Here is a 16,283-nt window from a genome sequence, read left to right on the forward strand (position 1 = left end):
GGGAAGGGTTAGAGGAGAGCATCAGAGTAGACCATGCCCTTGGGGCCAAAAGGCAGGAAGTCCCCAAGCCAAGGCTCTGGTTCCTTGGTAAGTGATATGGTTTGACTCTCTGTCCCCACCCAAATCTCATGTTGAATTGTAATCTCCAGTGTTGGGGTAGGGAGCTGGTGGGAGGTGATTGGATCATTGGGGCAGATTTCCCACTTGGTGTTCTTGTGATAGTGAGTTCTCATGAGATCTGGTTGTTTGAAAGAGTGTGCTCTCTCTCTCTCTCTCCTGCTGCCATGTGAAGATGTGCTTACTTCCCTTTCTTCCTTCTGCCATGATTGTAAGTTTCCTGAGGCCTCTCTGGAAAAATTATCCAGTCTCAGTATGTCTTTTTTTTTTTTTTTTTTCGAGACAGGGTCTCACTCTGTTGCCCAGGCTGGAGTTCAGTGGCATGATCTTGGCTCACTGCAATCTCCATCTCCCAGGTTCAAGAGATTCTCCCACCTCAGCCTCTGAGGTAGCTGGGATTACAGGCATTTGCCACCATGCCTGGGTAATTTTTGTATTTTTAGTAGAGACAGGGTTTCACCATGTTGGCCAGGCTGGTCTTGAATTCCTGACCTCAGGCGATCCACCCACCTTGGCCTGCCAGGTATGTCTTTATAGCAGTGTGAGAGCAGACTAATACAGGAGGCCACTGCCCAGACCTGCATCTGTGAGAACTCTCTCTCCTCTCATTGCCAGCCAGCCCCATTTGGAGGGGAACCTTCTTCTTTCTAAGGAGAAGACAAAGCTTTCTCTGTGAGGTCATAGATTCCCCAAAGATTGAAAATAATGAATTCAAGGTAATAAACCAGATATTCAGGATGGCAAAGAAATGGAGGCATTTACATATTCCTTAAAATGTCTTGTGTGTGTAAAGGAAAATAAAGCAAATGATGATGTTACCATGTGTGGGGGTGGAGAGGGAGGAAGATGGCCTCTAACCTGGCACATTAAATTCTGACTAGCTTTGGTGAGGTCAGTTGTTGAGAAAAGGGAACCAAGCAGTAAGTGTCTTAGTGGATTGTGAAAGGCATAGTGCTGGTCAAGATTCCGCTTTCCCAGGCTCTGTCTCCAGGCCCCTGTTCTCCTTCTCCTGACACCTCTGGAATCTCATTCATTCTTATGTCTGTGATCACTCGGGTGCTGGTGACCCTGAATTCTCTGTCACCATCCCTTCTCTCCTGGACTTGGGACTGGACTGTCTGCTGTCCATTTTCACCTTCATGTCCCCGGGGCAGCTTGAATGAGCCACATTCACCATGAAGAATGCATCAGTGAGCAGCAGCACCTGCTGGGCCCACGAGTGGCTGGCCACTCCATTGATGCTATCATCCATGCATAAATCTGGGGATGAGTCACAACTCCCCCTTCTCCTTCTGCCCTCAAGTCTAACCTATTGCCTAATTTAGTGGATTACTTCTGTACATTTATTATACTGGTCTTCTCCTCTGCTTCCCACCCCAACTATTTTTGCCTTGGTTCAGATCTTGTGATGGTTAATACTGAGTATCAACTTGATTGGATTGAAGGATGCAACATATTAATCCTGTCTGTGAGGGTGTTGCCAAAAGAGATTAACATTTGAGTCACTGGGCTGGGAAAGGCAGATCTACCCTCCATCTAAGCGGGCACCATCTAATCAGCTGCCAGTGCAGCTAGAATATAAAGCAGGCAGAAAAGCCTGAAAAGGCTAGACTGGCCTAGCCTTCCAGCCTACATCTTTCTCCCATGCTGGATGCTTCCTGCCCTTGAATATCAGACTCCAACTTCTTAAGTTTTGGGACTTGGACTGGCTCTTCTTGCTTCTCAGCTTGCAGACAGCCTATTGTGGGACCTTGTAATCATGTGAGTTAATACTTAATAAACTCCCCTATATATATATGTTCTATCAGTTCTAGAGAACCCTAATACAGATTTTGGTACCAGGAGTGGTTCTAGAGGAACAGAATATTATGGATAGAGTTCTTTTGTTGGATTTGGGATTTCTGGAGTTGGCTGCTTAATATGATTAGACCTCAAAATGCTAAGGACTCTACTTCTAATAGTATGGAGAACACTGATAGTCCTTGGCGTGAATTGTTTAGAGTTATGCAAAATAAATGTGTTTGACACTCCTGACTCACCACTCCTGAGAGGCAAGGAGTTTAGTGACTCTCTACATAACACCTTTGACCATATATGGAGAACCAAGGAACATAATGAAGCTGGTTGGTTGCTCCTAAGTTCAATGGTCAAAGTGATGAAAGAAAATGATGAATTCAGGGATTCTAACTCCTGACTTCAGAAGCAGATACTGAACCTCAAATCTACTAAGATTGTTCTGAGTGAGAGTCTTACCTCCTGTAGAGAAAGAGCTGAAATTGTGGGAAAACAGAGACAAGCTCTGATCATGTGAGTGGCTGACCTGCAATGAAAGGTGCCTGCACAGTCTCACCAGGTGTCTACTGTTAAAGTGAGGGCACTGATTGGAAAAGAATGGGACACTGTGACTTGGAATGGGGATGTATGGGAGGACCCTGATGAAGCTGGGAACACTGAGTTTATAAACTCTGATGAAACTTTTTTGCCAGAAGAAACAGCTTCTGCATCCCCAGTAGTGGCAACAACCACTCCCTGACCCTTGCTGCCATCAGCCTTTCCACCTTTGTCTGAGGAGATAAACCATGCACTGCCTGAGGCAACAGTGATGGCCTGCCCTGAGGCAGTTGCCAGGCAAGATAATGTTGATTCTCCTCAGGAGCTACCCCCAACACCCCTGTTTGCTTCTAGACCTATAACTAGACTGAAGTGCTAGTAGGCCCCTGGAGGTGAGGTTGAGGGTGTGACCCAAGAGAAGGTGTGCTACAGTCGAAAAGAACTGCTTGAGTTTTCTAATTTATATAAGCAGAAATCTAGAGAACAGGCATGGGAATGGATATTAAGGGTGTGGGATAATGGTGGAAGGAACATAGAGTTGAATCAGGCTGAACTTATTGATTTGAGCCCACTAAATAGGGACTCTGCATTTAATGTTGCAGCTTGGAGAGTTAAAAAAGGTTCTAATTGTTTATTTGCTTGGTTAGCTGAAATATGGATTGAAAGATTGCCCACCGTGAGTGAGCTAAAATGCCTGATCTCCCTTGGTTTAATGTAGAGGAAAGGACCCAAAGGCTTAGGGAGGTTGCAATGGTGGAGTGGATCAGTGACTTTAGACCTACTCATCCCAGCTGGGAGGGTCCAGAAGATATACCCTTGGCCAATGCCTCATGAAATAGGTTTGTGAGGGTAGCACCTGCATCTTTGAAGGGGCCTGTAGGCCAGACACAGTGGCTCATGCCTGTAATCCCAGCACTTTGGGAGGCTGAGGTGGGTAGATCACAAGGTCAGGAGATTGAGACCATCCTGGCTAACATGGTGAAACCCTGTCTCTACTAAAAATATAAAAAATTAGCCAGGCATGGTGGCACACACCTGTAATCCCAGGTACTCAGGAGGCTGAGTCAGGAGAATTGCTTGAATCTAGGAGGTGGAGGTTGCAGTGAGCAGAGATTGCACCACTGCACTCCAGCCTAGGTGACAGAGCAACTGCATCTCAAAAAAAAAAAAAAAAAAAAAAAAAAAGGGGCCTGTAGTTGTTCTTCTCTATATGTCAGATCTAACAGTGGGAACCACAGTCACTCAACTACAAAATTTAAATACAATGGGAATAACTGAATCCCGAGGTGGCAGGGTCCAAGTGGTGGCACGGATCAAGTGGTGGCACTCAATCATCAAAGGCAAGGTGGGCATGGCTACCATAATGGACAGCAGAGACAAAGCAGCAATGAGAATAGTCTGACTTGTGTAGAGCTGTGACACTGGCTAATTAATCACAGTGTTCGTTGAATGAAATTGACAGGAAGCCTACTGAATTTTTTGTTAATTTATATAAGCAGATAACTTCTAGGTTGAATGGACAAAAGACTAATCTGAATTATAAAAGCAGAGAATTATGGCCCCTCAATCAATTTCCAGACTTGAGCCAGTTTACAGACCCAGAACCCCATGAATAAAGGGGACACCAGGTCCCCTTGAGGAAGGACCCCATTACACTACTGACAATTTATGCAGTGAATTCTTCTCCCATCCTTCCCCAAGGAGACCTCTGGCCTTTTATCAGGGTAACTGTGCATTGGGGGAAGGGAAATGATCAGACATTCGGGGGAATACTGGATACTGGCTCTGAGCTGACATTGATTCCAGGGGACCCAAAACATCATTGTGGTCCTCTAGTTAAAGTAGGGTCTTATAGAGGTCAGATAGTTAATGGAGTTTTAGCTCAGGTTCAAGTTACAGTGGGTCCAGCGGGTCCCTGGACTCATCTCATGGTCATTTCCCCAGTGCCAGAATGCATAATTGGCATAGACGTACTTAGCCGCTGGCAGAACCCTCACATTGGCTTCCTGAATGTGCCGGTAGGGTGAGAGCTACTATGGTGAGAAAGGCCAAATGGAAGCCATCAGAGCTGCCGCTACCTAGAAAAACAGTAAAAAACAATATCACATTCCTGGAGGGATTGCAGAGATTAGTGCCACCATCAAGGACTTGAAAGACCCAGGGGTGGAGATTCCTACCACATCCCCATTCAACTCTCCTATTTGGCCTGTGCAGAAGACAGATAGATCTTGGAGAATGACAGTGGATTACCACAAGCTTAATCAAGTGGTGACTCCAATTGCAACTGCTGTACCAGATGTGGTTTCATTGCTTGAGCAAATTAACATGTCTCCTGGTACCTGGTATGCAGCCATTGACTTGGCAGATGCCTTTTTCTCCAGGAGCAATTTTCCTTCAGCTGGCAAGGCCAGCAATATACCTTTACTGTCCTACCTCAGGGGTGTATTAGCTCTCCAGCTTTGTGTCATAATCTTATTCGAAGAGATTTTGATAGCTGTTTGCTTTGGTAAGATATCACACTGGTCCATTACATTGATGATGTCATGCTGATTGGATCCAGTGAGGAAGAAGTAGCAAACACACTGGACTTATTGGTGAGACACTTATGTGCCACAGGATGGGAAATAAATCTGACTAAAATTCAGGGACCTTCTACCTCAGTAAAATTTATATGGGTCCAGTAGTGTGGGGCCTGTTGATATAGTCCTTGTAAGGTGAAGGATAAATTGCTGCATTTGGCCCCTCCTACAACCAAGAAAGTGGTACAATGCCTAGTGGGCCTATTTGGATTTTGGAGGCAACACACTCCTCATCTGGGTGTGTCACTCTGGCCCATTTATTAAGTGACCCAAAAGGCTGCCAGTTTTGAATGGGGACCAGAATAGGAAAAGGCTCTGCAACAGGTCCAGATTGCTGTGCAAGCTACTCTGCCACTTGGGCCATATGACCCAGCAGATCCAATAGTGCTTTAGGTGTCAGTGGCAGATAGGGATGCTGTTTGGAGCCTTTGGCAGGACCCCATAAGTGAATTACAGTGGAGACCTTGGATTTTGGAGCAAGGCCCTGCCATCTTCTGCAGATAACTACTCACCTTTTGAGAGACAGCTCTTGGCCTGTTACTAGGTTTGGTGGAAACTGAACGTTTGACTATGGGTCATCAAGTCACCATGCAACCTGAACTGCCTATCATGAACTGGGTGCTTTCTGACCCATCTAGCCATAAAGTTGGTAATGCACAGCAGCATTCCATCATCAAATGGAAGTGGTATATACATGATAAGGCTGGAGCAGGTCTTGAAGGCACAAGTAAGTTACATGAGGAAATGGCCCAAATGCCCATGGTCTCCACTCCTGCCACCCTGCCTTCTCACCCCCAGCCTGTACCAAGGGCCTCGTGGGGAGTTGCCTATGATCAGTTGACAGGGGGAGAGGAGACTAGGGCTTGGTTCACAGATGGTCTGCATGATATGCAGGCACCACCTGAACGTGGACAGCTGCAACACTACAGCCCCTTTCTAGGATATCCCTGAAGGACAGTGGTGAACGGAAAGAGAAATCTTCCCAGTGGGCAGAACTTCAAGCAGTGCACCTGGTTGTGCACTTCGCATGGAAAGAGAAATGACCAGATGTGCAATTATATACTAATTCAGGGGCTGTAGCCAATGGTTTGGCTGGATGGTCAGGGACTTGGAAGAACCATGATTGGAAAATTGGTGACAAAGAAATTTGGGGAAGAGGTATGTGGATGAACCTCTCTGAGTGGTCAAAAACTGTGAAGATATTTGTATCCCATGTGAGTGCTCACCAACGGGTGGCCTCAGCAGAGGGGGATTTTAATAATCAAGTGGATAGGATGACCCATTCTGTGGAAACTACTCAGCCTCTTTCCCTAGCCACCCCTATCATCGCCCAGTGGGCCCATGAGCAAAATGGCCATGGTGGCACGGATGGAGGTTATGCATGGGCTCAGCAAAATGGTTGCTTTGAAACACTGTGCCTGGCCCAGTTAATATGAGCTGTTGTAATAATGGTAATGGTGATGGTAATAAGAAACAGTAAAATGGTGCAGCTGTTGGGGAAAACAGCTTGGTAGTTCCTCAAAAAGTTAAAATTACCACATGACTCAGGAATTCTACCCCAAGATATTTACCAGGAGAAATGAAAACGTATGTCCACACAGAAACTTGTGCACAACTCTTTGCAGTAGTATTATTTGTAATAGCCAAAAAATGGAAACAAGCAACATGTCCATCAATAGATGAATGAATAAACAAATTGTGGTATATCTATACAAAAGAATGTTACTTGGCCATAAAAGAAACAAAGTCTTGATACATGCTACAATATGGATGAACCTCAAAAACATTATATTAAGTGAAAGAAGCCAGACACAAAAAGTCACACGTATGATTCTTTTTATATGAAACATCAGAATAGGCAAATCAGTAGAGACAGAAAGCAGATTTTTTTTTTTTTTTTAGACAGAGTCTCACTCCGTTGCCCAGGCTGGAATGCAGTGGTGCCATCTCGGCTCACTGCAACCTACGCCTCCTGGGTTCAAGTGATTCTCCTGCCTCAGCCTCCCAAGTAGCTGGGATTACAGGCATGCACCACCATGCCCAGCTAATTTTTAAATTTTCAGTAGAGATGGGGTTTCACCATGTTGGTCAGGCTGGTCTCAAAATCCTGACCTCATGATCCACCCACCTCAACCTACCAAAGTGTTGGGATTACAGGCTTGAGCCACTGTGCAGATTTGTTTTTCACAGAAGATGGAGGGCAGAGGGACTAGAGGGAATAATTACTTACTGGATTAGGGGTATTTTTCTGCAATGATGAAAGAGTTTTAAAACTAGAGAGAAGTGGTGGTTGCACAACATTGTGATTGCACTAGATGCCATTAAATCACACACTTTAAAAGGTGTGAATTTCACCCCAATTAAAAAAAACAATAAAAGGAGATGAGAATTTGAGATAAATGTAACAAAGCTCAAATTCTCTCTTTAGAATTTGTTTGAATTTCTTTATTATTACATTTTCCCAAAAGTAAGTTATTGAATTGAATAAAAAGTCTAATGATTTATTGACTTACCCTGTATATATGTATGCAATGATTATTACGGGCACTGCAGAATCAAAGTTTCTGTTCTCAGGGAGTTTATATTGAGGTGAGAAAAGAGCAATGAATAAATGTGTACATTATTTTAGCTAGTGCTCAGATTGCTCAGATTAGGAAAGAAAAATAAAGCAGGGTAACAGGATAGGGAGTGATGGGCTAAGGGGGGTTTTAGTTAGCAGGGTCAAAGGAAGCCCCTTTAATGAGGTGACATTTGGGCAGAGAAAGAAGGAAGTGAGGGAGAGAGCCATGTGGAACTCGAGGGACAGAATTCCAGGTGGAGTCCGTGGTAAATGCCCAGGCCCTGAGGCAGGAGCACACCCAGCTCAGTCAAGAAAGAGAGAGTGTGCCCTGGGCTTCTACACTCACAGCATTCCATACTTGATTTAATATTCTGCTGCTACAGAAATCCTGAATGTGTTTTTGAACAAGGGGTCCTGCATTTTCTTTTGCACTGGGCTCTGCAAATTATGTAGCTGGTCATGGTGATAGGGGAGGGAGGCAAAGGAAGCCCCTGTTAAATTAATACAGCAGAAGGGCACTGGCTTGAGGTTGTCTCTATACTTTGAGTTCCTGTGTAAGGAACTGCAACATAACTTAGTACGTAAACAAACTGAAAACCTAGCTTGGGAGTATAACAAACAGTGGAGTCTCAGCCAATCACAGCCAGCCAAATGATCAGACCATGTCCACATAAAGCAATTGCAGTCCTGTAACCAATAAAGCTGTTTTTGTACTTTACTTCCAGTTTCTGTCTATAAATACTCACTGCCCACTTTGCAGAGTGGAGCTGTCTAAACCTCTCCTAGTTCTGAGTGTTGCCCAATTCATGAATCTTTCTTTGCTCAAATAAACTCTGCTAAATTTAGTATGTTGAAAATTTTCCTAACAGCCCTGAACACAGCTCTGATAGCTGATTTGCATTTGTCACCTTAGGATTTTGTCTGTGTCTTGGTGCTGGCACCTCTATCGGAAACCTAGGGATGAGTTTGGGCTTGTAGAAAACAATCTTCTAACAGTTTATCTCCAAAGCTATGTCAGTGAACACGGGCCTGAAATACTAGGATTTGGATAGGAAAGGGGAAAAGTGTTCCCAAGCAATACTCAGTATGAGCAGAAGGTGAAGCAAATACCAGGAAGATGGAGATGGCAGGTGGGGTGGAAGTGGGGGGATTCTTGTCTTCCTTGCTCAGAAAGGGGTAGAGTGGAGAGGAAGGAGGAGGAGTGGACAAGGTTCTGTGGCTGCCAGGGTGTGTGATCCATGATCAAGGGATGGCCCTGAAGCCAGGGTAGGGAGTGAACAGTAAGAATCAGAGCAAAGGGCCTCAGGAGAAAAAACATGCGTTTGGAGGATTTTACAGCCATGATTTAGAAATAGTCAGTTGTAAGAAAAAGGCACCAACCATGGGGAACCACAAGACAGTGTGCCCTATGACACTGAAATGAATTGGTCTGTAGGATCCTGTATAGAGTTTCCACCTAAAAGTCGGGGAGCTCCACCAGCCATGGTGTTGCCAGCCCATAGGGAGATAGCAGACGCTAAGGGTGTGTTATACCAGAGGCTGGGATGAGGAGGGGGCCGCCAGACTCCCTTATTCCGGATGAATCTCTCCAACTTCTACTCCAACTCCTACTCCCAAAGGATTCTAACTGGAAATGTTGATGGAGTCCACAGGACATTATCTCCTTGGGGTTCCTTCAGTCTTTGGTATCTGCTTCAGTTTTCCCTTGCATTTGAATAATCAGCCATGCATTCTTCGCATCCGGAGGGCAAAGGCTGTGTTTTGGTCATCACATGGTACAGGCAGGAAGAATCCACTCTGCTCATTTGGGAGAATAGAATCTGATCATGTAGGGAAAAGGCCTGCCTTCCAGTTACCACAGGAAATGAGAATATCTTCCTGGTGGATTTCTAGAAATGGCATTCTTGACTTTTCTACTGGAGAAAGAAAGAAGAACTAACATCCATCTTCTAGAGGAGGAGGGACTTAGTCACTAAGAGAGGTCAAAGGGTCTTCTCATTTTTTCTTTCCCTTCAGCTCCTGCATTTTGCACACATTTTGATGTGAGTATTTTTTGGCATTTTGATGTATCTTGGTGTGAAGCTTGGAAAATCTTTTCTTGAATAACAGGGATATTTGAGTTACAAATAAAGGAGACCTGCTACGTGATAACAGGTGAAAAGAACTGGGAAGAGCTCAGCTTGCATGAACTTGCAGTGTAAATGGGCCAGGCCAAAGGCATTTTTGGCAGTGAGATTGTGATCAGGTAACCCTTATTTAGTGTTACAGACACAAGGCAGTGTCACCTCTGGATTATCTATTCCCAGAGGGCAGCTATTGTCTGCTCTTCTAACCAGTTTTACTTGCCTGATAGGGCTTTGCATACAAAGTATTTAGCCTTCAGTGTTGACTCTGTGCTTGACTATTTAGCCTCATGCTCAGGCCAGGAATGTATTTGGAACCAGTGCCACCTTATTAAACATATATCTGGATGAGGGTTCTTCTGTCGCTTTCACTGTCTTCCCTCTGTTCCAACATCTCCAATGGACTGCATCCTTACTACCCAAATCATGGTTTAAGGACCAGCAGCAAAGCATCATCTGGGAACTTTTTAGAAATGCAGAATCTGAGGCTCCATCTCAGACTTGCTGAAACACAATCTGCTTTTTAACAAGTTCCCTGGGTGCTCTGTATGCACATTGAAGTTGAAGGAGGTCTGCTTGGCATTATCAACTGAGAAAAGCACAACTTCTTAGCTGACCCTATATTACTCATTACACCTCCAAATTAATATTCGCTCCAGGGTATTATGGTCTACATCAGCTTGGTGCCCTTAAAAGCTGTCTCCTAATGTATGTGCTCTGGCTTTTAGTTTCAGACTTCAGTCATATGTTTGTGTCTTTCTGAACACAAATATTTATCTAGTATTTATTCTTCCATAACCTATTTCTTCCGAGATGCTGCCTTTATTTCCCCATATTTCATGTCCCACAGCCAATCCCTTGCCTGTTCTACTTCCACACCAAGTCTGAAATTCCAGAATTCTAGACCAACTCAGAGCCCAGAGTCCTTCTTACTGACCGGGAAAGAAGTTTGGACAACTTTCAGAACATGCCATCATCAGTCATTCGCATTTCTGTATCTTTGCTCAGTTGGGGTCCCCTATGGAGTAGGGAACTAGCTCAAGTTCTAGCTGTAGCCACATCACTTGGCCTGAACTTCTTCCCAGAGACATCAAAGGTACCAAGGCCACACTACTCCCTTCTTCCTCTAAATTCCAAAAACATTTGTCTGCACCTATGATCCAGGCACTAAATCCTAGGAACCTTTGATTTGTGGTGGCAATACAGTGGTTCATAACTAACTAAGGACCTACATAGTGGTTTTATTTTTTAAGGTTTAATTTTGAAATAATTTTAGACTGACAGAAAAGTTGTAAAATTAATAAGAGAAGAGTTTCCATATACCTTTCACACAGCTTCCTCTGTTAACATCTTTCATAACGATGATACAATGAATACAACCAGGAAATTAACTTTGGATCAATTCTATTAACTAAACTACAGACTTAATTACAATTTTACCATTTTTTGGCCAGGCACGGTGACTCATGCCTGTAATCCTAGCACTTTGGGAGCCGAGGTAGGTGGATCACTTGAGGACAGGAGTTTGAGACCAGCCTGGCCGAAATGGTGAAACCCTGTCTCTAGTAAAAATACAAAAAATTAGCCAGGCAGGGTGGTGGTAATCCCACCTACTCAGGAGGCTGAGGCAGGAGAATCACTTGAATCTGGGAGGCGGAGGTTGCAGTGACCAGAGATTGCGCCACTGCACTCCAGCCTGGGCTGCAGAGCAAGACTCCATCTCAAACTAAAAAAAAGAGAGAGAGAGATTTCACCATTTTTCCACTAATGTTTGCTATGGTCTGAATGTTTGTGTCCTCCCAAATTCATATGTTAAAATCCTAGCCCCCAAATTGATGGTATTAGGAGGGAGCCCTTTTGGGAGGTGGTTAGATCATGAGGGTAGAGTCCTCATGAATGGGATTAGTGCCCTTATAAAAGAGACCCCAGGGAGCTGCCTTGCCCCTTCCACCAAGAAAGGACACAATGAAAAGGCACCATTCTATTCTGTGAACCAAACAGTGAGTCCTCACCGGACACTGAATCTTCCAATGCCATGATCTTAGACTTCCCAGCCTCCAGAACTGTGAGAAATACGTTTTTGTTGTTTATAAGCCACCTAGTGTATTTTGCTAGAGTAGCCCAAGGATTAAGGCATGTTATTTTCCTCCTCTGGGATCCAATCCAAGATCCCACATTGATTTAATTGTCGTGTTTCTGTAGTTTTCCCCAATCTAGGAATATTTCTTTTGTCTTGTCTTGTCTCTCATGTACTAAAGTGCTGGTCAGTTATTTTGCAGAATGTCTCTCAATTTGAGTTTGTCTGATGTTTTCTCAAGACTAGTTTGAGGTTTTGCATTTTGGGTAAACATAACACAGGAGTGATGTTATGCCCTTCTCAGTGCATCATTATATCAGGGTACATGATATCAACATATCTTATTACTGGTGATCTTAGCAATGATCACTTGCTTAAGGTGGTGCCCGTTGGGTTTTTCCACAATAAAGTTATTATTTTTCCCTTTGTGATTAATAAGTATCTTAGGGGAGCTATTTTGAGATTATGCAAATATCCTCTTCTCCTTAAATATTTGCCCACTAATTTTAACACCCACTGGTAGATCTACCTGCAAAAATTATTTCTGTGACATATACCAGGTGTATGTTAGTAAATGTTTAATTATGTGAAAAAAGTAAACCCTCATTAAGCCACTGCAGTAAGATTTCCTATTAATTGAGCCTTCTTTGAACTGTCTTTATAATGCAGTCCATTGTAACAGGATTTTAATCTAAATATAATGGCAAAATTAAATAAATAGAACACTGCTTCATTCATCCATCTCTCCAATCATCCATCCAGACATCCATCCACCCATTCATCCAATGCTTCTTTTCTTTGTAAAATAAAACTGAGGTGCCAATATTCATATTTCTCCCAATTATGCCTAACCATGCTACCTACTCCCTACTGCTCTCTTTGAATTGTTATGTGAACTTGCTCTTATGGCCAAATAAGTCAGCCAAGATGGGAACATTAATTTCTTTGAGCAGATGGTTGTAAAGGTTGACCTGTAAAAAGAGGTGCCAATTTGTTTTGCTCTAGTGTGCTGTCACAGAAAAAGGACTCTGTTAGGGACATCTGTTGTTCTTGCTTGCCTGGCATCCCTCATCCCTTCTTTAGGTCACAGCACCTAAATTTCCTTTTCAGTATCTCACCTTTCATGTTCTTAGTCCATGCAGTTTGGATGATGTCATTCCACCTGCTGGCACCAGAGGTGGGCATGTGCCTAGGACAGAATTATCCATCCCCTACACCATAGTGATTGGTCAAGAAATTGGCATTTGGCTTTAGTTGACCAATCAGACTTCCCAAAAGATTTTTTCTGGAATTGTCAAGTAAGGAACTCAGTTCTTCTTGAGAGTGGGTTCTAAGCCTGTAGCTTCCACTGCACATCTTTGCTACCACGTGGGGAAAGATAGTCTGAGAATGAAGCCAACAACAGAGGCAAAGAGGAAAGTGGGAGCGAGGAAGAGGTGGCTATTCTTCATAACATCAACTGGTAATTGGCATCTAGCTTTTTCTGAAGCCAGATCCACCCCAGGACTTTTCCATTACACAAACCAATCAATTTCCTTTCATTGTCTCAGGCACTTTGAGTTGAGTTTCTGTTACCTGTAAGCCAGGGATCCCCAATGGTCGGGCCGCAGACCAGTACTTGTCCATGGAAAAATTGTCTTCCATGAAACCAGTCCCTGGTGCTAAAAAGTTTGGAGACTGGTGCTGTAAGCCAAAGTCCTGACAAATACAGATGCTTTCTGAGCATCTGCTACCTAATTCTTCCATTGGAGATTCATTCCTTTGGCTCAAGAATAGCATTTTCCACATTTTGTCCAGCAGAACACTTCTGTTAGATGCCAACAGGTGCTCCTTGGTCAAATGAGGAGGCAGGTGCTCAGGGCTCTTCAGGATTTAAAGGTGAGCCAGACATGGCTCCTGCTCCTGCACTCAAGGAGCCCCTCAACTTAGCAGAGCTCATAAGATCAGTGCATAACTTATTTACATATCTACAAAAAAATCTAAAAGAAAAAGTTCTCATGTCATCAGCCTGACCCACACATAAAGCACTTTGGCTACAGAATCACAGTTAAGTGAGTGATAAATACCGCCACGGGAGTATTTGGAGCATTGAAGATGTGAGAGACAGTATTTCCAGCAGAGGGAATGGCTGGGGCAAGGGTACAATATTGAGAAATTGCCACAAGCTCAACACGTATTTTGAAGTTCTGTAGGACATCCACGGTGACTGAAGGGTTGAGTTTAGGTGTAAAAGGAAGATTTTGGGGACAAAAACCAAACAAGAACTAGAGAAAAGTTTTGTTTGGAGCAGATTGTGGAGGTTCTGATTGGCAGTCTGAGTGATTTGATTGGCAGCAAGGTCAGGTAACCCTGTGAGGAGGCCAATGCCCTGGTCTGGTCAAACCTTACTGCAGGACTGGGAAGGACTGGATGGAAAAAGAAGGCTGGAGGTGGTTGGAATCCCAGCCTCCGAGAACATTCTGCAGAGAAACTTTGGCCATATTTGCTCAAGAATCTTCCTCGTGGTATCATTTGAAAGCCATACTTTTTATTTCATGCTAAACATTGTCAGAGGGAGCGGTGGCAGATTCATCCCGGAATGTGAGCCAACGCACCGGGCATGCACTTTAAATGGCATTCCAGACCTCGGGCTGGCAGGCTCCCTCAGATCCTCGCCCTGCACTGGTTCCTGCCTTACCCTGAGTTAGGATGTCAGGAGAGAGGGTCTGTTTTCTTACCTTCCCAGCAGAAAACGTCCAGAATGAGACACCAATCCTCCCTATTTCACCTCGTAGAGATGTCACTGTACTGGCGTCAGCCTCGGTGCTGTTCTGATGATGCGTTTTCTCTTCTTCTCTCCTGTCCTCCTTATGCCTGATCTTTGGGCACACTGTGTCAGCACTGCTGTCGCTACACCCCAGTCCAAGTTACCGTTATCACCCATGTGGATTCTCACTTGGGCCTCCTAGCTAGTCTCCATGCTTCTGCTTTCGCCCCTGTACAGTCTGTCCTCAACAAAGCAGCTAGAATAATCCTTTAAAAACACACCCAGATCCTGTCTCCCTTTTTCTTAAAACCTTCTGATGGCTTCCTGTCTGATTCAGAATGAAATCCTCAATTGCTACCATGGCCTGAAAGACTCTACGTGATCTTGGCTGCCTTTTCAGCTTTATTTCTTCCCGCTCCCCCATCACTTTGGGCCTCTCTGCTTGCTTTTTTCCCCATCTCTATGGGACCGCTCTCTTCATGGGCCATAATGCACCTCTTCACAATAGAAGCTTGTGCCTGTCAGAATAGGCTAACATAGGCTGCAGTAACAATCTCCAAATCTCAGTGGCTCAAAATAACAAAGGTTTATTCCTCAATTACCACGTTGGGCTGTGCCTGTTGTGGGTTGGCAGAGGGGCTCTGTTTACCATCAGCACTTGAAGTAGACAGAACTGCCGCCATCTTGAATGTTGCCAGCTGCTGTCTCAGAGGAAAAGAAAGAGGCCTTGGAGGGTCTCATAATGTCCACTAAACACGAGACTCAGAATGTCACATTTCACTGGTCACTTCTGCTCATGCTCTTTGGCCAGTCACTGGCCTCAGTCAACCACAAGCGAACTGAAACATACAGTCTTACTATGTGCCGAGAAGTGGACAGGATCTGTAATTGTGAAGTGAACTGCACTAATGATGACCACAACTGCGCCATGGCAGGGCCAGCTGGGTGGAGTGAGGGTAGAGGATGGTGGAGAGTGAGGCTGAGGGAGGAGGGTTGGTCATCTCAGCTCAAGCTCAGGGGGAAATGAGAACATGGTGGGAGAGATGTGGAGGTGGTTAATGGGTATGAAAAGTAGTTAGAAAGAATGAATAAGACCTAGTATTTGATAGCACAATAGGGTGATTATAGTCAATAATAATTTAATTGTACATTTAAAAATAACTGAAAGAGTATAATTAGAATGTTTGTAACACAAAGGATAAATGCTTGAGGGGATGGATACCCTATGATGTGATTATTACACATTGTGTGCCTGTATCAAAGAATCTCATGTACCTTATAAATATATACACTTACTATATACCCACAAAAATTAAGAATTAAAAAATGTTAAAAAAAAAAAAAAGGAAGAAATGTGAACATGGCTGTGTTTAATGCTCACTGGCCCAGTCTGATGTGCGATGTGTGAAAGAAATGACGTGTGAAAGAGAACTTGGTGGCCGTTTGTCGAGTCCTCCTGGCCAAGTGTGCCTTTCCACAAATGGTGGGTTGGGAAGATCCCCCTGGCCAGAAAGAATTCTGATGTGTGTAATTCTTCCATTAGAGATTCATTCCTTTGGCTCTAGAATAGCATTTTCCACATTTTGTCCAGCAGAACACTTCTGTTAGATGCCAACAGGTGCTCCCTGGTCAAATAAGATTGGGAGATGCTGGGTTAGACAAGATTAAACAGGGCTTCCCTTCACAGGCCTTCTCAGATCCTTGCTTCATATGGAATGTGTGATGTCATTGTGGCTCCGTGAGAGGGGAC

Source organism: Pongo abelii, chromosome 4, assembly GCF_028885655.2.
Source record: "Pongo abelii isolate AG06213 chromosome 4, NHGRI_mPonAbe1-v2.0_pri, whole genome shotgun sequence".
Taxonomy (NCBI): Eukaryota; Metazoa; Chordata; class Mammalia; order Primates; family Hominidae; genus Pongo; species Pongo abelii.